The sequence below is a fragment of the Vulpes vulpes genome, chromosome 5 (genome assembly GCF_048418805.1).
Source record: "Vulpes vulpes isolate BD-2025 chromosome 5, VulVul3, whole genome shotgun sequence".
Lineage (NCBI taxonomy): Eukaryota > Metazoa > Chordata > Mammalia > Carnivora > Canidae > Vulpes > Vulpes vulpes.
The window spans coordinates 14,933,543-14,958,784 of NC_132784.1; the positions used below are offsets into that span (position 1 = coordinate 14,933,543).

Sequence of the window (25,242 nt, forward strand, 5' to 3'; positions counted from 1 at the left end):
CTGGGGCCTTTTAATTAATTGAGAATTTTTAAGAAAATATTATATCTTATTTTGAACCACAAACCCATAAAATGAGTCATATTGTTGTGTGTGTGTGTGTGTGTGTGTGTGTGTGACACTTTTAAAGAAATGGTACCATGTTATACTTGTCATTGGGCAACCAACTGTTTCATTCAATGCTATATTACGGCTGTTGTTCTGTTATTTAATGTAGACTGACATCCTTATTAATAGCTACATACTGTTCTAAAACATATGTGGTACCTCCAATTTAATTGTTTTATTTATGGACATTGAACTTGAAACTTAGTTTTTACAATATTGCATGCATTAGATCATTATTAAACATTTATCTTTTGACATTTAGTTCATTATTTTCTTACAACCATTCCCTAGAAGTAGGATTATCATTTCAAAAAGGATGATTCAAGTTTTCTCTTTCTGTTGCCTTCTAACAAATAGCCCTTGAGAAATATTGTACTAATTTGTACTCTACTAACAGTGCATGAGAATGTCCATTTCTCTGTATTCTATTTATATGTTGTGCTATCAATCTTTTTTATATGCAAATCTAACACATGGTGGAGGGGAGCTGTTGTTATTTTTACAGAATATTGAACATATTTTCTTTTTTTTTTTTTGAAAGCTAGAAATTTATTTTTTTTACTTTTAATTTTAATCTATTTTTATTTATTTATTTATTTTAAATTAATTTTTATTGGTGTTCAATTTACCAACATACAGAAAAACACCCAGTGATCATCCCGTCAAGTGTCCGCCTCAGTGCCCGTCACCCATTCCCCTCCACCCCCCGCCCTCCTCCCCTTCCACCACCCCTAGTTCGTTTCCCAGAGTTAGGAGTCTTTATGTTCTGTCTCCCTTCCTGATATTTCCCAACATTTATTTTCCCTTCCTTTATACCTGGTTAGTACTTGGATGGGAGAACATATTTTCTATATTTATTGGCCATTTTTATTTATCCTGTTGTGAATTACCTATTTATGTCTGTTTTATATTTTTTCTAGAAGGATAGCAATTTTTTTCTTGATGCCTTACAAGGGTTGTGGGTTCCTAAATACTTTGTAGAAATTCATCCTGATTCATGTTACAAATACTTTCCCCACTTTTTCATTTTTCAAACTTTATTTCATGATATTTTTTCCATACAAAAGTTTATCATCTAAGTAGTCAAATCTATCATCTTTGTCTTTTGTGGTTTATGCTTTAAAAGCCCTTCTTCAGCCTCAAAATAACCAAAGTATCCATATTTTCATCTGGTGTTTATATGGTGTAATTTTTACATTTAAGTTATTGATTCACCCAGATCTATTTTAGGGCCTCAGCTTTTTCTAATGCCTGGCCACTTATTTCAACATAAATTATTGAATAATTAGTTGTTGAATAATCCATTTTTTCTCCACTCACTTAAAACACTGTTCTCAAATATTCTTGAAACCGTTTCTAGATACTGAGTTTTGTTTCACTTATCTATCAGTTTATTACTTTTTCATTCGAATGGTTTGGTTACCAATAGTATAAATATGATTTAATGTGATGAATCCTTTAGAAATATTCAAAGGATTTTATCAAATCCTATGAGACTCAGGGATATGAAAGTGGAATACTATTGACATGACTTGATGTAGAGAACACTCAATTGAAATCACAGGTCCAAATGACTATATAACAAAGCAATTCAGAGATAGAGAATTTCTTAGTGAGTTGGGTGAGGAAGGGACGGGGCACAGAATCTTAATATGTTTGAGTGAAAATAAATGCCCCTGGCATAAACTCATCCATAGGACGAGACAAATATAGATCTTCCCTGGAACTTCTGATCCCATTTATTTCCTTCAGTCTTCATAGACAATCTATGTCTCTGCCTTATAAAACAGGGTTCCTAGAGCTTATAAGTACTCAGACCTCAATATTTTAGGGCACTCAAACCCACATGTTCAGCACTAAATAAGAAACATCAGGAATGCCTGGGCGGCTCAGCAGTTGAGGGTCTGCCTTCGGATCAGGGTGTGGTCCTGGAGTTCCGGGATCCAGTCCCACATCAAGCTCTCTGCATGGAGCCTGCTTCTCCCTCTACCTGTGTCTCTGCCTCTCCCTCTCTGTGCCTCTCATGATAAATAAATAAAATCTTAAAAAAAATAAAAGAAACATCAGTTGTAAAAGTTATCAAGTGTCCCAGGTGTGGAAACCCATGTGAAGGAGATTTCTGGAAATAAATGGAAGAAATTTAAGCCTTGAGCAAAGAGTAGGAAAGAGGTCCTAGAAAGATGATCTCAACCTTGAAAAGATGAGAGAAAGAACAGACATATATCAGTGCCTAATTTCCTAAGTTATGAATATGAGCAAGAAAAAAGTAATAAGCTAGAGGAGGTGTATCTGCAAGTAGAATGGGGCTGTGTGTAAGGTGGGGCTGCTCTGTGGGTGGGGCTGCACCGAGGGTGGTGCAGGGAAGAATCTTGGCCATAATTTTGATCCTAATTAGTCTGCCAAATAAAATGGGATAATAAACTCTGAATCCAACAGGTGATCATGAGGCCCAATGTGAAGCTTCAAAATCAAAACAGATCAGAGGTACTCTGTTCACAGGATAATTGCTGCCAGGGGCAATCCATAACACGTTGAGAAGAATTTTTAATTCATAATTTCATTAAAAACAAACAAATGTTACTGATTTTAACATTGCAAGTTTTCACCTTTTGAAAAAAGTTTAAATCCTTTTTTATTTTATAGTTAGCTGTTCTCAATTGGATAAGACGTTTCCCAGTTAAACACTCAGATCAACATATTAGAGAACAGAGTATATTCTAGTGATCTGAGTTACAAATGTGTTGCACTGTGCTTGGGTAGAGAAAAAAATCCTCAAGTTTCTAGGAGAAATTTTGGGGTCATTCATTCATTAATCAAAAAAATATGCATTGATAACAAAGAAAGTGCCAGGTACTATTCTAGGAACTGAAGATAGACTAGTGAACAAGATAGATAAAGCCTTGCTTTTGCAGAGCTTATAAGTAGTGAAAAGTATGACAATAAAATCAATTAATTAAATACCAGATACTAAAAAATTCTACAAAGAAATGTGTTAAGGCAGTGTATGTCAAGCAGATCTCCAAGAGGAGATGGAACTTGAACTGAGAACACAGGGAAGTGAGGGAGCATGCATGACCTTCCAAGGTCTAGAACAGGAGCCTTCCAGGTAGGAAGCAAGGCGGTGAAGGGTTAGAGAGAATGCCCTAGACAGAGGTAGGGGTCAAGGTGGTGAGGATAGCACGGCCAGAACAGGCAGGGCCTGTTAGGATAATTAGGGGTTGGATTTATTTATTTATTTATTTATTTATTTATTTATTTATTTAATGAGAAGTCACTGGAATGTCTGAGCAGGAAAATCAAAGGATCTGGATTTACATCTTTAATTGATCACTTTGGCTGGGGAGTTAAGAAATGATTCTAGAAGAACAGTAGCTGAGATTATTTCTTGCAATGACTTTAGGAGAGAGATAATAGCAGTTTGAATTAGATTCATAGAAGTCAAGTTTCAGACAAGTGGACAGACTGAGACATCAACAGACATGCTGTTAGATTAGATTTCCAGGTCATTAAGGTCTGGATTCTGGTATGGATTTTAGGTGATTCCTTAATCTAACTGGGCCATAATTGGATCTTTCATTTTTAGTCTGTAGAATAAAAAGTATACATTAATTTACTTTATACTAATTTGCAAAATCTAATATATGCTTTGGCAAGAATGTTTTCACTCAGTTTTTCAGGATCCAGCAAGTTCTTTTCTTTCAAGTATACATTATTTTTTCTGAAATGCTCAAATAATCTTTTCAGATAATTGATTTCAAAAATAATTCTCATTCCATGTTTATTGGCCAGTATACACACAAATCCTCAGTTAAAAAATGGATAAAATATCAAGAGCCCTCTTTTGAAGCAATATTTGCCATGTATATAGATGCAATTTCAATAACCAAATCATCTGCTATTATCACTAATATAACAAATATTTAAAAATATGTAAAATCCATGCCTCTGTCAGGATGTCCACAGAGAATGCCAGGAACATCGGGCAAGACAACTGAATAGGGAGAGGTCGATTTTAGAATTTTTAGTTCCATCATAAAGCTTTCCTACTTACACACACATACACACACACACACACACTCCAGTGATAAATTCTATGAACAATTGCTATAAACTAATGGACTTTATCATATACACTGTGACATTATGGAGTATGACACCCATTTGCAAATACAGATTTTACATTATTTTATTGACTTTAGTGAAAATTATGGCATATCTAAAGGGAAAATAGGCCATTTTCCTATTTCCAAAGACATCAAGCATTGAAATTAGCAGTGTGTGATTTATCTTTGGGCCCTACATTTCACACCAATGAGGAAGAACCATTATTATCATTGTATGGAAGCTCCTACACAAGGCAATAAAGTACATCAATTCATTGAGAAAGCACATTCTCAAGGCAGCTGTTGCTTATTTGTGTTTCCTGCCTTAAATGAGCCAGGGGACAAGGAAAAGCACAAAAGCAGGGTCACTGAGAGCCAAGTCAGAGTAAACTTAATTGTACTTCAACCTCGTGATACCCAAAATGCAATATTCTCTGAAGATGGAAATTCTTGACTAACCTCATGTTTAAAAAAAAAAAATACCCTAATAAATTTATGCTATCATAAAATCATCTGAGCTCAGCTAAAATGGTTTTATGGATGTAGTTAGAGGGCATTATTTTAAAGTTATGCTGGAGGCAAAATGACAGTGGCGAAGGCCACGCATACAAGAAATTATGTCCTGATCTCTTCACGCCGATACTGGTTCTAGTATCTTTATTTTCTTAATGATCACATTCAGATACTAAATCCATTTTCAATTATTTCATTAAGAAAAGAACAAAATCCCATTTCATGTATATTTTTTCCTTTGAGTGCTTTACCCCCCAAATGGCAATAATATTGTAAAATATTTATTCCATTAGTTTTAGGTAATTGAAATGCCAAGAGCTAAGCACTTAATCTCTGCCGGCAGGGAGAGCTGCCTGCTGTCACTTTTTATTAAGTCTTTTTCTGCTGCTTTTTGCATAGTCAATAGCAGTGTCTGAACCGAAGAAAAGATATAGAGTAACATTTAAACAGCAGTCTATGATAAGGTAATGTTTACATTCAGGATAATATGAAAATGTCCACTCTAGAGTGGCAAAGATTTTTCTCTAGGTTAACTAATTAGAATGTTTATTAGCTGCATTCGTTATTCTGACAAGCTCAGGAATTTCTAAACATTATTAACTTCTTAAGGACCATATTCCCTAAAGAGCTTGTGTCTGCTGAAATCTGGACAGGTGGATTTCAGATGCATTTGATATTTATCTTCCCAGGCCTGCAATAGTACAGAAACAGAATACAGAGCATCCGTCCTGAGTACCTTCAGGGCATGCAGAGTGGCCTTCAGTAACTTCCCTCATCATTTTTATGGCACCCTTCACAACTCTAGCTGGTTAACGTACAGCCTTCCCAGCTGGACTCGGATCAGTGACTTATCGTAGTAAATGGACAGCAAACAAATCTGTCTTTAGTAGCACTAGCTAGAACGGGAAGGGTGTATTTCTGCCACAAGGGGTGGTGAGCGCACAAGCAGAGCTTACAACCTTCCTATTACCTGAGACACCACGTGGCAAGAGGAGAACCCCTAGGAAATCTGGATCCTAAGTCATAAAACATAAGGATCCCATACCTCTGATTTGAACTGTGTTTAGCGTCTGTCTTCTGCCACAGATGAGTGTTTATTATTCTCAACAGCATCATATCCTGAGCCTTAAACGTACGACCATACTAAATTTCAAAGTCTCTCACCAATACTCCATGGGGAAAAGTACTGGACTTTAGAGTCAAAATTATCTGAGTTGAAGACCTGTCTTCCTTATATATTAGCTGTGTGACCTGAGTCAGATTACTTGACCTCTCTGGGATTCAACTTTCTCATCCATAAAGTAAGGACAATATCTATCCCACACAGTTATCATTGCCAATATTGAGAGAAATGGGAGGCAGTGTAGACAAGCGGTTCGATGATGGATTCGGAAATCAAACATTAGTCTTATCTTTGATGCTACTATTTACTAAGTGTTTGGTCTTGTACAAGGTATATGAACTACCTAAACCTTTATTTTCTCATGTGTAAACTACACATAGTCGAAGTATTCACTCTGTCACCTGAGACACTAAGGCAACTTTTCAGTGATTCCTATGATCTGGGAACTAGGGATAGAGCAAAAAGTCAAAAAGATAATAATGTCTGCCCTCATTAAGCTTACACTCTTGTGGGGGAGGACCAATGACAAACAAAATAAATGAAAAAAAAAAAAAAACCTTTTATAGTATTACTTGAGAAAGCAATAAGTTCCGGAGAAAAATAAAACAGAAAAAAAGAAATTAAATGTAGAGTTTAGCTCATTGCCTGTTACTTCATAAGCACCAAATATATGTTGTTACTTCTCAGTCTCTAGTAAACACCTCCCAAAATGTTATCATCTATTCTTTTTCATTCCTAATATCTGAGTTGCCCTAAGTTTCCTGTCTTCCAAGAAGTTGAAGCAAAAAAAAAAAAAAAAATACACAACAGAGAGTGAGTCTTTTGGGGGCTTTCTGGCAATCAGCTATAGTCATGGGTTACTTATAAACATAAGAACAAGGAATGGTTTTTCATTTCAATTTGTGATGAGGATTAACACAAATGCCTTGTTGAGATAATATCCATGTGAGAGTGAGTAGCTGTAGAAGGTATAAACAAATCAACACCATAAGCCTCATTAGTTGTTTCCTATTTTGAGAGTAGGATGACAAAAGAAGTTAACTGTAAAAGAATATCTCATCCAAGCCTAAAAAGTAAGTCTTTTTAGAAACTGGTGGGCTGTGAGCTCTCTGGGTCTATATGACAAGTATGGCATGTGTCCATTAGAGACTTTGTGGAGGGGTGCAGAGAAGAACTGACAGATGAAGGAAGTTTGTGGGGAGCTACCATAAAAGACAGGTAGCTTCTGGAATTGAAAGAACAGCTTTCATTTAATTAAAACAAAACAAAAAAAAAACTTTAGGAAATCTATAAGAGAAAGGCTTCCTCAGGGCCAAGAAAACAAAGGTCAGGGCAAGCATTGCCTTTATCCTGTGGAGAACCCTGCACTGTGAGGCCCAGCTGTGGGACACTCATGGATGGCACCCTTGACCCAGGTCTTGGCATCTGCACAGAGGAATTCAGCTACTGCTCCACAGTAGAGGATTAATGGAGCAGAGTCAGAAACATACCAGGCATTCATCAGAAACCATAAATAACTGGGGAAGATATTTTGGGGGGAAAAGCTGTGTTTTGAGAAATGAAACTGACTTGGGATTAGAGGATAAACCTACCATGGGTACTTTTGTAAGTAGTAGTTGGTGTACTTTTTTTCCAAAATCAATCTCGGTATCTTATAGCTAAACCTTATTTAAAACAAAAACAAAACTCCTTAAAAATTATGGAGGTCTTTCTGTGTGGCAATGACTTATGAAGATGTCAGCTGGATTCAGATAAAATAAAATTCTCTGCCGTTGTCTTCTACAAATCATGACTAACTTCACTTGTTTTTAAAGGACAATCCCTCTCCCTCAACACATTTGAGTCTTTATTTCATGAGATACATAAAGACAAGTGTTACGTTCTCCTATGTACAAATGGAAAATAGGACTGCCAACTCATTGCTAATGGGTTAAGTCAGTGTTGGTGGTGAGAGTACAGCTTCCCCTCTCCTGCTCCTAAGTAGTGGCAGCTGTATTATCATACTTTCCCACTCTCTCTTCAACCCTTCACCCATTCTTCGCTCCCCCAGATGAGAAGTGATTAGTGAATTTGAGGAAAATGGCAAAACATGAACAGCTGAAGCTCTTTCTGTCCTTGGTATAAATTGCATTTCTCTCTGCTCTAGGGTGGAGGAAGGCCTGTCTGATCCATAGTTCAGGTAAAAAATTTGCCTAATTGTAGGGTTTGGTTTTAGAAGTCCATTTGACTTATATACCAACCTTTCCTCTCCCTCTCTTTCTTCCTCGGGAGGCTGCTTACTCATACAGAGCATGTGCTCACTCACAATTACTCTCCTCCAGGTAATAAATCAGAAGGCCTTTTCTGGTCTTGAAGCGGGAGATGAGTTCCAACTCTGGCTTCTGGGACGTTGATAGGGAGTCTGGAAAATGAACAAAAGGACCAAAGACAAGATTCTAAAATTATGTAGGAAAACAAAGGCCCTTGAAGAGTCCAAACTATTTTGAAGGAGATGAACAAATTTGAAGAACTCATACAACTTGATTTCAATATTTACTATAAAGCTACAGTAGTCACAAGAGAAGGTGTTGGCATAAGGATGGATATATAGATCAATATAACAGAATAGCATCCCCAGAAGTAGACCTACGCATATATTGATTTTGACGAAAGTACAAAGTAAATCAATAAGGAAAAAATAGTCTTTTTAACAAATGGCGCTAGAATAACTGAACATCCAAAAGCAAGTAAGAAAAGAAAAGAAGAGAAAAAAGAAAAATTTAAGAGAAAATACAGATGTTTTTGTTATCTTGGTTTAGACGATATGTTATTAGGCCACATAAAGCATCAACTATACATACAAAAATACATTCACTACAATTTAAAATGCCTACTATTCAAATAAGTATTAAGAAAATGGAAAAAAAAACAAAACAAAAACATTAAATAAACAAGCTATAGACTTGGAGAAAGTATATGCAAAATACATGTGTGCAAAAGAACTTGCATCCGAGATACATAATGAACTCTCAAAATTCAATAATAAGAGAACAAATAATCCAATAAAAAATAAGCAAATGATTTCAACAGAGATACAGATGACAAATAAGCACATGAAAAGATGCTTAATATTTGTAAACATTAGAGACATTCCTCTCAATTTTGTGGTAAATCTAAAACTACTCCAAAAAATTATCTTAAACTGGAAAGAATACCTCGGGGAAAAGAAAAAGAACTTCAGTTATTGACTGTACCACCATGGTAAATTTCTAAACTGAATAAGGTGAGAGAGGACACAGTCAGGAGGTGGATTTCTTCCCTTGAATATGATAGCATCATATTACCCATATTAAGCTCCTGCTTGAAGATTTTTCTCCCACTTGAGTTTAATTAACAGGTGGTAGATTCCAGAAAACTGGCATAAATTGAGTGGCTTCCAGATAAAGCTAAAATCTAGATCTTCTTCATCTAGATGAAGAAGATGGTCGTATGATTTATTTTCCAGACAGTGATGTGAAAGTAAAAGTGCCCATTACTTTGGCAAATGAGGACTGCCAGGGAAATTGGAATGTATGGTCGTCCTACTCAGCAACCATTGAGTGTCTGCCATGGACTCAGCACCGAGGACTGTGTTCTAGAACAAAGCTTTGCCTGCAACCACTGCCATTAAGCTCACTTTCTAAATACAGTGAGGATGAGACCAGTGCTAATAATCATCAGTGTCTTCATAGCTTGGAGCCTTTGGAAGAAGTGAGGTTCATTACAGATTTGGCATTGGCCTAATTCATCTTCTGAGCTCCTGAAGAGATCATAATCATTCTAGTAAAATCTGCTGAAAGAACCTCGATACCGCCCAAAAGACTATCTTTGGCTAAAAGTGAACAAAATAAGAAATGGGGGAGAACTTTGATTTCATTAAAGCTTTAATTCACAAGGGTAAGCAAATCTGATTTCTGACTTTAATTCTTTTCACTTGAACTTGCAAAGCAATTTAATTTTTAGACTAATTTCTCCCCAGGAATTTGATAGTGGGAGAGTGTTTATATTCAATTTGGGGCATTTCTATGTTCTTGACATTTTATTATTGGGAATATCTTAATGTTGTCATTTAATTTTATAGTATCATCTCTGGTGGGCCATATTGGAAAATATGGCTAGATATAATTTGGAATGGGAAATAGAACTGGGAATCAATGAATATTCAGCCTTGAGTACTGAGTGGCCTCAGAGTTCTTTTAATTAATATACTCTCTGCCTCCTTTTACAGCCTTCTAGGGGCATAATCTGCACTGCTCACCAGAGATCCCAAGAAGATACCCAAAAGAATAGTGGTTAGGAAGAGCAGAATGACTCTGAAGCTAGAAGCAGACTTTCTTTTAGACAACCACCATCTCCCTGGGTAGTGTGTCCACACCCTAGTCATTTTCTTCCACGGCAAAAACAAAGAAACAAAAAAAATGTTAGCGTCACATCCCTGGTTTTTCTCCACCCCCTTCCTCACTCTTATTCAGGAGAGGCAGATCGTGTCACCTAAAAGGAGTTTTTAATCTGTGGGTTTCAACCAGGAGGAACTACTGCACACTCCTGCACATGCAGGAGTGGACTCTTTCTTCCACCCAGACAGTGGGAGGCAGTGAGCTGAGGGAGTCCGCTTGCTCTTTGATTCCCACTACCCTCAGCTAAGCTGTCCGCAGATAAGAAGGTAGCAAACACGTTTTGTTTCTCCATCTGCTCTCTCTTTTGTCTTATTTCTCAGTGGGTTCAGAAACCTCGTGGAGGAAGAGAGGAGTTATTTAACACACTCCTCTAGAACACCCAAAACACAGCTCATACCAAGCACCTAGCAGAATAACTAGATGCTCAGTCAATATTTGTTAAATGAATGATGAGAGCCGAGATGTACAAATCACATCAAAGAAACATTGGTTCCCAAGGCAGAGCTTGACTTGGGATACTCTTGACTAAAGATATTGACATATGTAAAGAAATGTGTCAATCATATAGGGGTGGAGTTTAGTTCACCAAAGAATGTCATTTTTTAAAAAACCCACACACACAGAAAGATTGACAGGAAACTTCTTACCTAAGCTCTCTCAGGAGAGAGGGAGTCAGTCAGCCTGTAGGATTTGACAAACGATTGTGGTGTGCAAGAGAAGCCCTCAAGCAATCTGTTTCTTACTTTTTTTTTTTACTAATATAAGAGATTAATATTTGTTTTAGAATTATAGGAAAACCCAGATAATAAAAACAAGAAACCAAGAGACTGAAATCTGAAAATCCATAGAGAATTATTACTAATATTTTAGTATATATTTTTATACTTTTTATTTTACAGGTAGTACATATAATTATGTATAGAATTTGTACCACAATAGGATCATAAATTCTATATTTGTCCTTTCACAACACATATTGTGACAATCTTCATATAATATCAATGGATGTGTTGTCATATTTTTAAATGAATGTAAATATTACATGATTTAGATGTAAAATAATATATTTCATTGATCTATTTTTTATGTATAATTGTTTCTAGTTTTTTTCTATTAAAGCAAAAGCACAAAGAACACACTTATGCATACTCTTTATGCATACATATCTGTGTGCCTGATAAGCTTTGCCCAGGATGGATTGTTACCATGTGCCAATAAAGTTCTGGAATGTTCTCAATAATAGAATCTATGCTCCAGTATTTATTGAGCATATTTGAGTGCATTGTCTCATTTGACCTTCATAAAACCCTCATAAGATGGTTTCTTGGTTTTGCATGAGAGGATGCAATTGGGGTTAGTTAACTGGTCACCTCACAAGTAAGGGGAAGAACTAAAGTTGGAACTGATCTTTTTTAAAAGCTGGACACAACCACATAGTAGAATTCTATTTTGGCTTCAGGACATGTTAAACATTTTCCCAGGTAATCTGTTAAATTTTCAATACTACCAAAAGTGAGATTTGCTTTCCAATTTATTTTCTAGCTAATGATTGTTGTTATATAGTAAAACAATTATTTTAAAAAACAATTATTGAAATCTTTTGAACTCTTATTTCTTCCAACACCTGGTTTCAGTGAATTGTATTAGTTTTTCATTAAGATCTCATTATATTTCCCATAAGTAAGTAATGACTTCATCCTTTCCAATTTTCATATTTCTTTTATTTGCTGTTATTTTCATTTCTATTTGCATAAATGAGCATTTCCAAAACTATGCTAAATAGTAAGAATGGCATTAGGTATTGTTTTACTTCATCCAACTTCATCTAATCCAGTGCGTCTTTGGTAAACTGGGAACTAGTCTTTGCTGGAGATCAGCCCCCCAACTCCACTCATGTTCAAGATGGATATATTTATTCCTAAAGTCCAAGGTTTTGTTTTTTTAAATCATAATGTTATATTTTTTCAAATGCATATATGACAAATATGAAAATAAGGTTTTCTCCCTTAACCTACCAATATCATAAATTACATTAATAGATTTCTTAATCTTGTACACATACTCCCTTTACTAGAATAAATTCTACTTAGTCATGGTGAATTATTCATTGAATATACTGCTGGATTTGTATTTCTAATATATTATTTAAGATATTTGCTTTATGTATAAAAGAGAATTCAAGTTTTTTATTCTGTGCCATCTCTTTCAAAATCTGCCTATTAGGCTTACACTATCCATGTAAAAATAAATAAAATTACTGTAAGGGTTTTTTTTTTTTTTGTCTTGTGTTCTGTAAAGTTTAAATAATATCAGTATTATTTATCTCTTGAAGGACCAGAAAATAGTGGTTAAACCATTCAGGCTGACATCTTTCCTGGGGCTTGTTCTTCACACAATCTCTTGATTTAGAGTTACTGATATCAATCAATACCTTTTATCTTCTTATGTGCCAATTTGGTAATCTGTCACAAAATTATATATTTTAATGAGATTTTGAAGTTTAATAGACTAGAATCTTACAAAGTATTTCTGTATAATTGGTTTAATTTGCTTAAATAAACCAAGTATATTATAAGTTGCTAAATTTGCATATTTTTTCATCTAATTAGATTATGTGATCTTTTTGTCTATACTATTGTTTTTCACAAAACAAGCTCTTGAAATTTAATATAAAGTATACTCTGTTTTTTTTTTAATTTTTTTAAGTTTAGGGTATCCTTTTTAAATTTTATTTATTTATAGTGGGGAGGAACAGAGGGGGAGGGAGAGGGACAAGCAGACTCCATGCTAAGCACAGAGCTTGATGTGGGGCTCAATCCCAGAACCTGAAATCAGGACCTGAACCAAAGCCAAGAGTTGGATGCTCAACCCACTGAGCCACCCAGGTGTCCCTACTCTGTTTTCTAACTTATAAAATTGTCTTTTATTCTTTATCAAGTTGTTCTTATTCCTTTGTATTTGTTTTGCTATTCTTTTCCATTTATCTTGACTAGTTCATTTATTTTCTTTCCTCTTAAAGAATTTTGCTTTTTAAAGAATGGGCATAAATGCTATAGTCTTGAATTTTTGCATCCTTTCAAATGAATGACAACTTGGCTAAGAATAGAATTTGGAGGGGGGCATAACCTTTTCTGTGGAATTGCTGTAATCATTGCTTCATTTTCTTCTAGTATCTAACATTACAAAGAAATCTGAAGGCCATCCAGATTTTCCTTTTCCTTTTTAAATACCTGTTTTAATTGTTGGTTAGTTGATTGTTATTATTGTTTTAATGCATGATATATTTAGAATTTTTTCTTGATTCTTGAAATTTGACATTTTCATTTTTAATTATGTTTCCCTTGTACCCATGAATCCTTTCCACATAAAGTTCATCCATCATTATCTACCAAGTTGGTTATTATTTTTCCACCCACTTCTAGTGTGGAGACAAAAGCTGCCTTCTGAACCCATGAAGGGCTGGAAGTTAGATCATAAACACTGGTGAAGTCCTCTGAATAAATGTCATTCTGTAGATACCCTGGCTCATCAGCCAGCTAGTCAGGATCACATGTTAAGGACAAATTTGCCAAAACAATTCTAATAGTATAACAATTAATTATATCCATGCATCAGTCCTTCTAAAAAAATGAAATAAGAAAGGAAACAAGAGGAAGACAAGTGTGAGATAATTCTAGACTCCACAGTTGATCTTTACCCAAGATTATGAGTACCAGAGAGGCACTGACACCTTTTTTGTTTCCTATACTCATGTTCATATCATCATCAGGGAAGGGGCTGGTTTTAGGGAAACAACTGCATGATTTCTTGTCTTCTAGCTGAATTTCAATTTCAGCCATGGTTCATGGCACTTAACGTTTATTTTCCTCTTTTACAATGGTGGGGGAAATCAGAGGATAGAGGCTTTATGTGTGGATGCATGTGTGTCCCAGTTAATGGAGAAAGAAAGCATTTTCCATAGAAGAAAGAAAAAGAGTACCCCTTGAATAATAGGAAATAAATACATTTTTTTCTAAACATCTAGTCACCCATGCCTTAATCACAGAAAAGAATTAGAGGCAACAGGATTCAGGAACTTGAGAAGAGAAACAGCATGGAAGCATTTTTGTGGATGCAGGGTGAGTGGAGTGGGGGGATTGGCAATCTGATCTGATCATAACCAAATGAACCATATTTGGTGAGGAGAAATAAGAAAAAACAGTTAAGTCTGATAGCATCAACATTTTTTAGGGATTAGGCATGCAATACCAAAAGTACAGAAACGGGGATTGGTGGCACCATGCAGATAAGTTAAGGAGTTAATTAACATTCACCTTGCTCCTACTAAGAATTGATTTAAATATTCCAATGAATAAATACTCATTACTTTACCCTGTTTAATAACAACCTCCATTAATACCACTTGTTTCCAGGAAAGGGATTCTGTATAACTTCACATAATTTAGGTGTGGAATAAAGGGGATCAGTGATTCTCCAAAATTATTTTGTATTGGTGCATAACGTCTGAGAGACAGGAAAAGCTCTACCTGGAGTAAAAAACTACGATAAGGATCTGGAGATTGAAAAATGAGACTAATCTTGGATGAGTCATTACCTGTGTAGGCTGGTATATTTCACACACACTGATACTTCACATGATAGCTCATTGAAACTCCATATCAATCCCATGAGTGCATACCATTATCTCAAATAATATAGAGGTAGAAAGTGGGACTCAGAGAAATTATATATAGCCACAGAATAAATAGCAGAGATCTTCTCATCAAAATATGTTGAAATAAGCAAAGAGATCATAATTTTAGACTCAATGGATTAATTGCCAGAATTATTGGGATTCAAATTATAAAAACAGACTGTATGACTCACAAATCTATATTAAATGTTGGCAATATATTCCTTCAATAACTTTTTAAAAAATCTTTAAAAATCAAAACACCACTATATTCTATAATCCCAACAAAGATTACACACACACACACATTTATGTATACACACATACACACACATTCCTATTTTATATGCATTTAATTTGCTTAAAGTTACAACACATGGAGGCATCTGGGTGGCTCAGTCAGCTGAGCATCTAACTCTTGGTTTTGGATCAGGTTCTGATCTCAAAGTACCGGGATCCACCTCCCCCATCGGGCTCTGGCTCAGCTCAGGGTCTGCTTGAGATTTGCTCTCTCCCTCTCCCTTTGTCCCTCCTCCTGCTCATGTGCTCTCTCCCTCTCTCTGAAATAAACAAATCTTTAAAAAGTAAAGTTACAACACATGATTAAAAGTTTTATAAAGAAGTGGACTGAGGTTTTCTGATGCTCACTACCAACTGAGCTCACATATCCAATGGGCAGGCTTCATGCACAGTTTGTGCTTTGTCGTCTGAGACTACCACCATCTGAAGTTATTGGAGATCAAATAAAACTAATAGAGTCCAACAACCACGTGATAAAACCAGGAAGTGAATCCTGCGGCCTGTTGTGCCTTCAGATGACTGCAGTCCCAGCAAACATGCTGAAAGCAACAGTGTGAGACCCTGAGCTAGGACCATAGAGCCAAGCCTCTCCCAGACCTAACCACAAGTGCTAAAGAATATTTTGTTATTGCTTAAGCTGTCTAGTTTTGAGGAAATTTGTTCTGCAGCAATAGATGTCTAGCAATATCGCTTGAAAACTGGGCATTGCAGATAATACACTGTAACAGCTCTGGATTTGGCCATGTTCTTCTGAAAATTACTGAATTTCTATTGTTAGGAAGTTATTTTGCCTAGAATGTTACTGCAAACCTCATCTTCTCCCACAATATTCAGCTGTTTATATCTATTTCCTGTTCTTATGTCCTCCCACTGCTGCTTTTTGAGCTTGAATCCCATGGGTACCCCCTTGCCTATGAAATTTGACAGTCAGCCAGGGATTTGAATAGAAATAGAGTTCACCCTGCTGTAGTTACCTTGCTTCTAAGGATTCCCTGCATTTCTAGCTGCACTGTCAGCCTTTGGCTCTGTATTCTGACCCTTTAATATTTCTGCCTCTCAAGCTGTGCATGGTTGGGAAACGTAGTCAATTAAGAAAAGCATGGAACTCACAGATCTGGCTTCACGTAGGTTTATCCTTCAGGAGTAGATTTATCTCTACTTTCCGCCTGCTTCTCTGCCATGCTTCCTGGAAGTCTCCCCCCAAGGCATGTTTAGTTAACTGCCAGCCACAGATTTGGGCATTTTATGTTCTAAATCTGGGTCTCATTTCTTCAGCATTCTTGTGCTGCCAGGATTTCTTCTTAAAATTTTCAGTTTTATTCCTTTCGCATTTAAGTATACTTAACCTATGAGGCTGTGGAGGAAACCCACCACTGTTTTCCACAGCCAGAGCCACAGCAGATGATGGGCTGTGCTCTTGGTCAATAAAGTCATGAACTCACAATTCTCAGCCTTCCCTATGCTTTCTGTCACACAAGTTTTGTTTTCTTCATTTTTAAGACCAAATTCTGCTTTAGCTATCTCTGCTTTGGATGACTCCCAGCATTCCCTTTTTATTTTATTCAGTTAAATCATTGTTAACCTTCCAGGTTTGCACAAATGCTTTGATATTCCATTATTAACAGATATAATCCCAAAAGCCTGATTTTAAACGCTTCCTTTTTTATTTTGAATGTGGCACCTTTAGACATTGCAAGAGATTCTACACTGAGTGATTGGAGATATCTCAGGAAGACATCAATCAGGAATTTTCTCTGCAAAATGGGAAGACATACATTGAAACCCTTCAATAATTAAGAGCAGAGATCAGATGAATAATAATTTTGATACAGATGTAATATCTATAAGAATTTATGCTGCTGAATTTATGCCACTGGGCTTAGCATTAAAGTATCTATTTGTATTAGTTATCTATTGCTGCTTAGCAAATTATCACAAAGTGAGCAACTTAAATCAGCACCTGTTTACTCGCTTGTACTTCTACGGGTCACAAATCCAGCATGGCATGACTCTGTTCAACATATCATAAGGCTGAAATCATGTCGTGGGCCAGGCTAGGCCCTCATCTTAAGGTTCTGGAGAAAAATTGCTTCCAAGCTCAATCAGACAATTGGCAGAATTCAATTGCAGCTGTAGAACTGTGTTCCCTATCTCCTTGCTGGCTATCAGCCAGAGGACTTTCTCAGATCCTTGATACCTCCCATATCCCTTCTTCTTAAAGATGATCCCTCCATCTTTAAGCCAGCAACAACACATCAAAGGCACCTTGGGCCTCAAATCTTTCTGATCTCTATACCACCAACCACAAAAAATTTTGGTTGATTTTAGATCAGATCCACCTGGATAATCTCCCTACCTTAAAGTCAACCATGCCATGCAACATGTCATAATCACAGTAGTGATAGCTCATTATTTATACAGGTTCTAGAGATTAAATCATGGAATCTGGATTGTTAATTGATTAATAATCAAATCCTATTATTAATCAATTAGATAATATAATATTATATAGTTATAGCCATATATACATATATGCAAATATGGCTATTATGTATGTATATGTAATGTATATATACATATATGTGTATATATGTGTGTGTATAAATATATATAGATAGATAGATATATATAGAAAGAGAGAGAAAGAGAGGGAGAGGAAAAGAGAGAGAGAGAGATACTTGTCTATATTTTAACACCTATAGGAATGGCATAGTATTCATGGGTGGGTACTTATACATTGCATTTTGGGAACTGGAGGATTAATTTGCATTCCACACTGTGGAAAGAGCAACCAATTTACACATGGAAAATGATTCATATGCCATGTTCACTGCAGCTTCATTTATAATAATGAAAAAAGTGTTTAACAACAAGAGAGTGCAAAGTAAATTATAGCACATCCACAAGATACAGTCATGTATTTATTCTTTCAGCCTTTCAACCAATATTTATTGTTTCTCTGCCAGGTGCCAGGTACTGTTAGGTGCTAGGGATACAACAATGATGCAAAGGAGAGTTGGGTCCTATTTTTGTGGAATTTATATACCAACTGAGAAGGAGAGACATTAATCAAATAATCACAGAAACTCATGTAAAATTGCAACCTCTGAAGGGTACAGCCATTTAAAATGATGGTTTTAATTTAAAAATTGTCAAAAAAGGAGAGACCTGCTTATGATCTAATGTTAAGATAAATAAGCAGAATATGTAATTGTATGCATGGAAAGATACTAATAATAAAACATAAACTTTGCAAGGAGAAAAGACTGGAAGGAAAAAAACTGAATGTTAATATCATTTGTCTTCTTTATATTTATACGTAGCCCCCAAATTATATCATTTGCACATATTACTTTTATAAATAGAAAAACTAAGCTCTATTACAAAAATAAAATCATTTCATTCGATCTACCCCTGTAATCAGATGCTTAAGTTTTACATGGTTTGGGCCAGATTTTCACATCTTCTTTGTTTGAATTTTGTGGTTTAGGCTGAACTAATTGAAAACATAAAAATAAATGTGAAGCTACCCAGTTATCACTTGGCAAATTCCCACTCTTTACATAGACTTGCAGATGTTGCTCAATATTCCAAGCGCCTTTGAAAATTTTTTCAGCAATGATTAGGCCTGTAACATATCAGCATCACTGCTCCTCTGCTTCTTCCCCCACCCCCACCTCCTTGGCCAAGACCAGCATCTTCCCTTCCTATCATAAGATCATTGCTTATGGAAGACTCTCTGCGTTAGATCTTCACATATATTGCCTCAAATCTCTACCACCACACAGCAGGCACTGATATTCTCAGGTGACAGGTGAGGGATTAGAGTATCAGTCTTATTTAACAGATAGTAAACACCAAGGGAAGGATTTGAACCCAGAACCGTGTGACTCCCAGGATCATGCTCTTTTCAGTATTTTGATAGGCAGAATTTGAAGCCGGCCCCCAAGATCGCCACCATTCCCAATGTACATGCCTTCCATACTCTCCTGCCCTTGAGTATGATGAGCGACCTGTGGATATGATGGACTATTACTTCAGTGATTACATTACATTATAAAACAAAGGAATTTGGCAGCTGTAAATAAGCTTTGATTCTGAGTGAGTCACACGAGGGATTATCTTGGGTGGACCTGATCTACCAGGTGAGCCTTCCTGGAAGTTGATCCTGAACCTAAAATGAGATTACTGCTCTAGCCGACACCTTGATTCAAGCTTGGAGAGACGCTGAGCAGAGGACCCAGCTAACCCATGCCCAAACCCCTGACACACAGAAACTGAGATAATAAATTTATGTTGTTTTAAGCTGCTAAATCTGTATGTTATTTAGCAATAGAAAACTATTACAACTGTCTTACTTTCCTTCCCACATCCGGTCTGACCTCTTTATTTGGGTAAGTAGGGATACAGGTTTCTAAACAGATTGAGGGCCTGGGATTTGGTGCTGGTATGCTGTGGGGAATAAACGTCTTCCTGCATGAGGGGTCACTTGGAAGCTTCAGATTCAACTGATATAGCCATGAACAGCAAGAACTAAATCCCCAGCAGGACTCTATAAGCAAAGACAAAACAACGGAGTGTAAAGGTTCAACTGGAGTATTCTAGAGACATTCTACAAAGTAATAAGGAGCAGACCTTTGTTGGTGGCCTAATGGGCAAAAGGGAATTGATTAAAAGATCAAGCTAAGGGGATGCCTGGGTTGCTCAGTTGGTTAAGACTGACTCCTGATTTCAAGTCAGGTGATGCTCTCAGGGTCATAGGATCGAGCTTCGTGTTGGGCTCCACGCTTAGCATGGAATCTGCTTATCCCTCTCCCTCTGCTCCTCCCCCAGCCTATACTCTCTCTCTCTCTTTATTTCTCTCTCTCTCTCTCTCTCTCTCTCTCAAATAAATAAATAAATAAAATATTAAAAAAAAAAACATCAAGCTAAGAATTTCTCTTCCCAACCTTCCTTGCCTTCCTTTGTACCATTTTTTCTTAAAAGATTTATTTATTTATTTTAGACAGAGGGAAAAAGAGAGAAAGAGAGCACGCATGCGACTAGGGGGAGGGACAGAGGGAGAGAATCTTCAAGCAGACTCACTGCTAATTTTAAAAGTGGAGTCCTTCATGGGGCTTGATCTTACAACTTATGAGATCATGACCTGAGCAGAAACCAAGAGTCAGGCTCTCAATCCACTGAGCTGCCAAGGTGCCTATCCTTTGTACCATTTTTAACATCCCTAATCTGAGGTATCCAAGTATGAGCCAGAAGGAAGGACATCTAGTCCCTCCATCCCAGGATGAGCATGGACTCCTGTGAGGTCAAGTTGGCTTCAAACATAAATGCCAGCTTCCAATGTTGGGGACTTCTTCCAACTTTAGTTCCAAGCATTGGACATGGTGAGAAAGAGAATGAGAGAATTATGGTGGCAATTTCCCAAAAGAACCATAAAGGCTAATTCTTTACTTATGGAGGTTGATGTCATGGAGATACTGAATATAAACTCATGTGAAATATATTTTGATGTCAGTGAGAGTTTTAATCAAGATGGCTGTGACTAGTGATGTTCCAAACCATTCTGTTAGGGTGATGATTCCCCACATTTCTGGAGATTTCGGGAAAGCCAAAAATGTCTAATGATTCCAAAATATCTTGCACCCCACTGGCCAACACTTAAAAATCATTTGCTGAGCTCTAACTCCTTGGTTTATTAGTCTGTGTTCGTTAAAATATAGGCACTCCTGGAGGGGATTCCTCAGTTTAAACTTTCATCAGTCGACACCCAGAAGCAAACTTCACACCCTCTCTTGTGAGTCATGTGATCAAAAAGGGATAAGAAATGAGAAAATGCTAGGGTGCTGAAGAGTAAACACAGGACAACAAATGGATACAGACTGGATATTCATGGTTCTGGACTCTCAAGGTAAATATTCCCTTTATTAGAAGCATCTGGGACCTGAGCAGTTTATGCCCTTACAAATATGTCTATTCTGCTGCAGAAGAAAGTCTTTCTTTTAGTCCCATTGAAATGTAGCGATCCTGTTTTAATAGAAATTTCCATTTGCCTTATCTCTCGGCGGTTCAAAACTTACAACATTACTAACTTCACCCACACAATAGGAGGCATAAACCCCAGTCCCAGTGATGTATAGGAGATGAAATTGGTGAAGAGTATCATCAAATAAATGAAGAGAGCCTCAATAAAGCAGAACTCATGACTTAGCAACTGGGGTGGGGGGGCGGGGGGGCGGATTTACACATGTTTGCACCAAGCCTCAGACATCCAAGAAGTGACCAGAGGATGAGTAGGCACCTTGTTCAAAGCACAGACACAAGTGAGGCTCCAGGCAGGTTAGGGGAGCCATTCCCCAGAACACAGCAGGGGCCGGGGTCCTCGGCTCCACTGAGGCATGGGTCCTGCCGGGGTGCCCTGACTGTGGTACTGGGCCCTCCCCAGGGCCAGCCACTCGTGGCTTACAAAGTAGGCTTAGAAAGCAAGTGGCCTCAGGAATCTGCCATCATAAGGAACACAGCTGTAATTGCCCACCCTTCTCCCTCCTTCTCAGGATCCATTCACTACTCCCTTTGACCCTGAAATCCCAAACAATCCAGGCCATCCTCTCTTGTGAACAGTATAAATTGATTTCTTCAAGGGAGAATAAAATATCAAACATACACCTGTTTACCCTGGGCTGGAGAGGAGGAAATAATGGGTGAGCTAGAGTCATTCTACCTAAAAGCAGACCAGGAAAATCTCTGGCACCTCTTTCTGGAAAAGACACAGAATCACAAATTTAATCTCTGACAGGAATTATCCTGTGCTGGAATTTTACCAGATTCCACACAATGAGTATTAGCTCAGAAACGGGTAAAAGCAGACCTTGCAGGATACCTAGGCATCAGGCACACATTCCCTCCATCACAGGAATTGCACATGCCACGCACTGCGCTGGCTGCGACACACCTGAAGATAAATAGGAGCTGTCTATATAGGGAAGGGAATCAACCACCCGCAAATGCCACGCTGTGTGAATGAAGGTACTCCAACAGACACAAGTACAGTGTCTGGGTAACAAGGGATACAAAGTAGCAAATAGTCCCCCTTTTTCCCCAGGGCTCTGGGACCCCAATTTAAACCTCCAGAGTTGCATGTACTAGAATGCAAACCTTTCTCAGAGGCAGCTAAAGACCAGGCCTCACATGCCTCCTACTATGTGGCTTAGCTCCCAGTCCTCTTAGCAGCTAAATGAATATTTTTGATTGATTGGTTGATTGATGTTAAGTCCTTATCAGCGAGGTTGTTAACTCAGACTACTGAAATGTGCACATTTGAGTTAAATATACACAGACATCATATCTTCAAATACACACCGTAACATCAGCATCGAGTCATAACAGAGAGGAAGAAAAGATACATTTCAATGGAGCCTTGGCAGGAGCTAAGAAAGCAGTTCAGGGGGAGAGATAAGAGGGCTGTCATGTTCTCAATGGCAGCAACTTCAAAAGAGAAGGCTTTTACATTTATGGGGATTTGATTATCCAGAGAGATAAGATAAAAACTGGTAGGGGAAATCAAAGAGAAATAAAACTGGCAATAGCTTGAGAAATCAGGTTATTTGGGAAAAGGAGGAGATCGTTTAGCCAGTTGTTTGCTATTAAAAATATAAACCCTCAAAACCAAGATTTCCAAGTTGGCGTAATCTGCCTCCTTCATAACAAAGATGAAGAATTTCAAAACCAAAGGTACTGAACTTCCCCTATTTGGAAAAAAAAAATAATCTAAAGCATTGATCCAAGTTATGGAAGAATAATTTTACAAATACAGGATTTGTTTGGGGAGAAGCTTATGAAATGATGGAAGACGTATTATAGGCCAGACTTTATCATTTAAAAAAGTAATATAAATTCTCTGATCGTTTAAGGCTAAATAAGTTGACACTGCATTTTCCTTTTGGGAATTCCAATCCTGATATCTGAACAATAACGAGCAAACCTAAAATTAAAGTCAAAACAAATAACAAGATGCTAGGCAGAGATTTTTCCTTCTTTTTCACCGACTGAGCGATAGTGCAGTCCTTCGGATTATGAACATCACAGACACACACACACACACACACACACACACACACACACATTCAAATATCCACAAAGTAAACAGAGGAAGGGTCTTGGACATGGGTCCACAAACCGCTTTAGCCAAAGTGTTTATATGAAGAGAGAAAGAGATCAAGAGTGAGAGAGAGCAGAGGACCTCATAACTGGAATAATGGTGATTATTTTGGGATTCCCTGGCTGGCATGAAACTCGGGCTATAGTTGTTTACAGACAGACCCTACATCACAGGCTGATTGAAGCTGACAGCTGCCCCAGCTACTGAGGATAGTCCTACCTACTTGGAGAAACTGTCCTCCCTTGCCTAGTTGGGAAAATAAACCTTAGAATAACTGAGGCCATTCCTCATCTCATTTTCCCAGCACACATCTAGTTCATGGCTGACCTAATCTATAAATGTGAGTCACCCAGCCTCTAACTCAGGGAAAGAAAGTGGGGAAGCCAAAGGATTAGGCAGGTCCCATTCATCACCCAGAAAATAAACAGGGCCCCACTCCCGGAGTGGTGAGGAGATAGTGGCTGTACTATAACGAAGCACCCCAGCAGTGGTTGTCGAGCAGGACCCAGCCAATAAAAGCTTGACCTTGAGGAGAAGAGAGAAGACAGACGACCAAGCCAGAGAGATGACTCCTGTTCTCTGTAAAATGAGAAGTGGCTATATAATTCTTTATATTTTTCCAGTTTTGCACTTTATAAGGCACATTACCAAATGGGTCGCATTTGACCCTCACGGCCTTTTTAGTGGGAAAGAGACTGTCTCCAGAACCCAGATGACTTCAAAAGCTGGTATCCAACTCTGTCATTTTATCTTTGCACGACATTCATGCATTCGCCTTTGTTCCTGAACTAGTTCTGTCTGCAATAAGGCCAGTCTCTAGTAAAGTTGCAAACAGACTGGTTGCTTAACGCAACTCGTAGTGCTAAGGGGAAATTTTTTTAAGAAAAAGGAAAATACTACAGTAACAATCACCAAGCATTTAAAGTGTGACTTTATTTTTTTTTTATAGATTTCATGTATTTATTTGACACAGAGAGAGACAGCATGAGGAGGGAAAGCAGCAGAGGGAGAGGGAGCAACAGGTTCCCTGCTGAGCCCCACGTGGGGCTCTATCCCAGGACCCTGAGATCATGACCTAAGCCAAAGGCAGATGCTTAATCAACTAAGCCACCCAGGTGCCCCTGAAAGTGTGACTTTAAGGTGTTGAAACTGATAATATTTTTCAACTTCTATCGCCTACTAGCACACTGCTTTCACATACTCTGCCTATCCTAAGAATGCTTCACAGTTGCCAATATTTCTGGAGCCTTTTTATCGAACCAGATATCCAGCATTAGGTCAAGGGCCTTGCAAGAAAATCAAGTTTCCCTCTTTAGAGTCACATTTTGTTTTGAACTGAAGGCTTCATTACTAATTACTCAGACTGTTCTCTCAAGTTATTGACAAAAGCCTGTAGCAATGTGAGTTCGGCTACTTCAAGAAATCTTATCCCTCAGAAAGGAAAGATTTGTCACCCCTGAGGAGAGTCAGAAGAACATGATGTTGACTCCATAGGCAATTCCAAAAGAGAAACTCCCTGACAGTCCCCATAACTAGAAGTGCCCCGAGCAGAAGGATGATGTCTTATTCCTGTTTGTATCTATAGAGCCTTAGCACAGTGGCCATCTCCGAGATGTCTTCATGGACATGCAAGCAGTGCACTCCCAAGGGGTCCCATGAGGGACCCTGAATTTGGTATAATGCTCTGCTACACTATCTGGAAATTCTTAACAGTTTAGCCAAGGAGTCTGCATTTTCATTTTGAAGTGGGCCCCACCCAAAAGAGAACCATAATTATCATCCTGTAACTTCTTGTTAAACTGCATTAAACCATTGCGGGTCTGGAATCTGCTTATAGGATGAAAAATAAGACAGAG

At 37.6% G+C, this 25,242-nt stretch overlaps 1 protein-coding gene across 1 annotated transcript in view; it reads right to left on the reverse strand.

The window, feature by feature from the left end:
• Positions 1 to 25,242, reverse strand: part of DPP10 (dipeptidyl peptidase like 10) — a 1,540,096-nt gene that overhangs the window by 1,411,947 nt on the left and 102,907 nt on the right. The window contains exon 2 of the mRNA XM_072757585.1: positions 8,085 to 8,245. The gene's annotated coding sequence lies outside the window, so the exon portion shown is untranslated. The remainder of the gene's footprint in view (positions 1 to 8,084; positions 8,246 to 25,242) is intronic.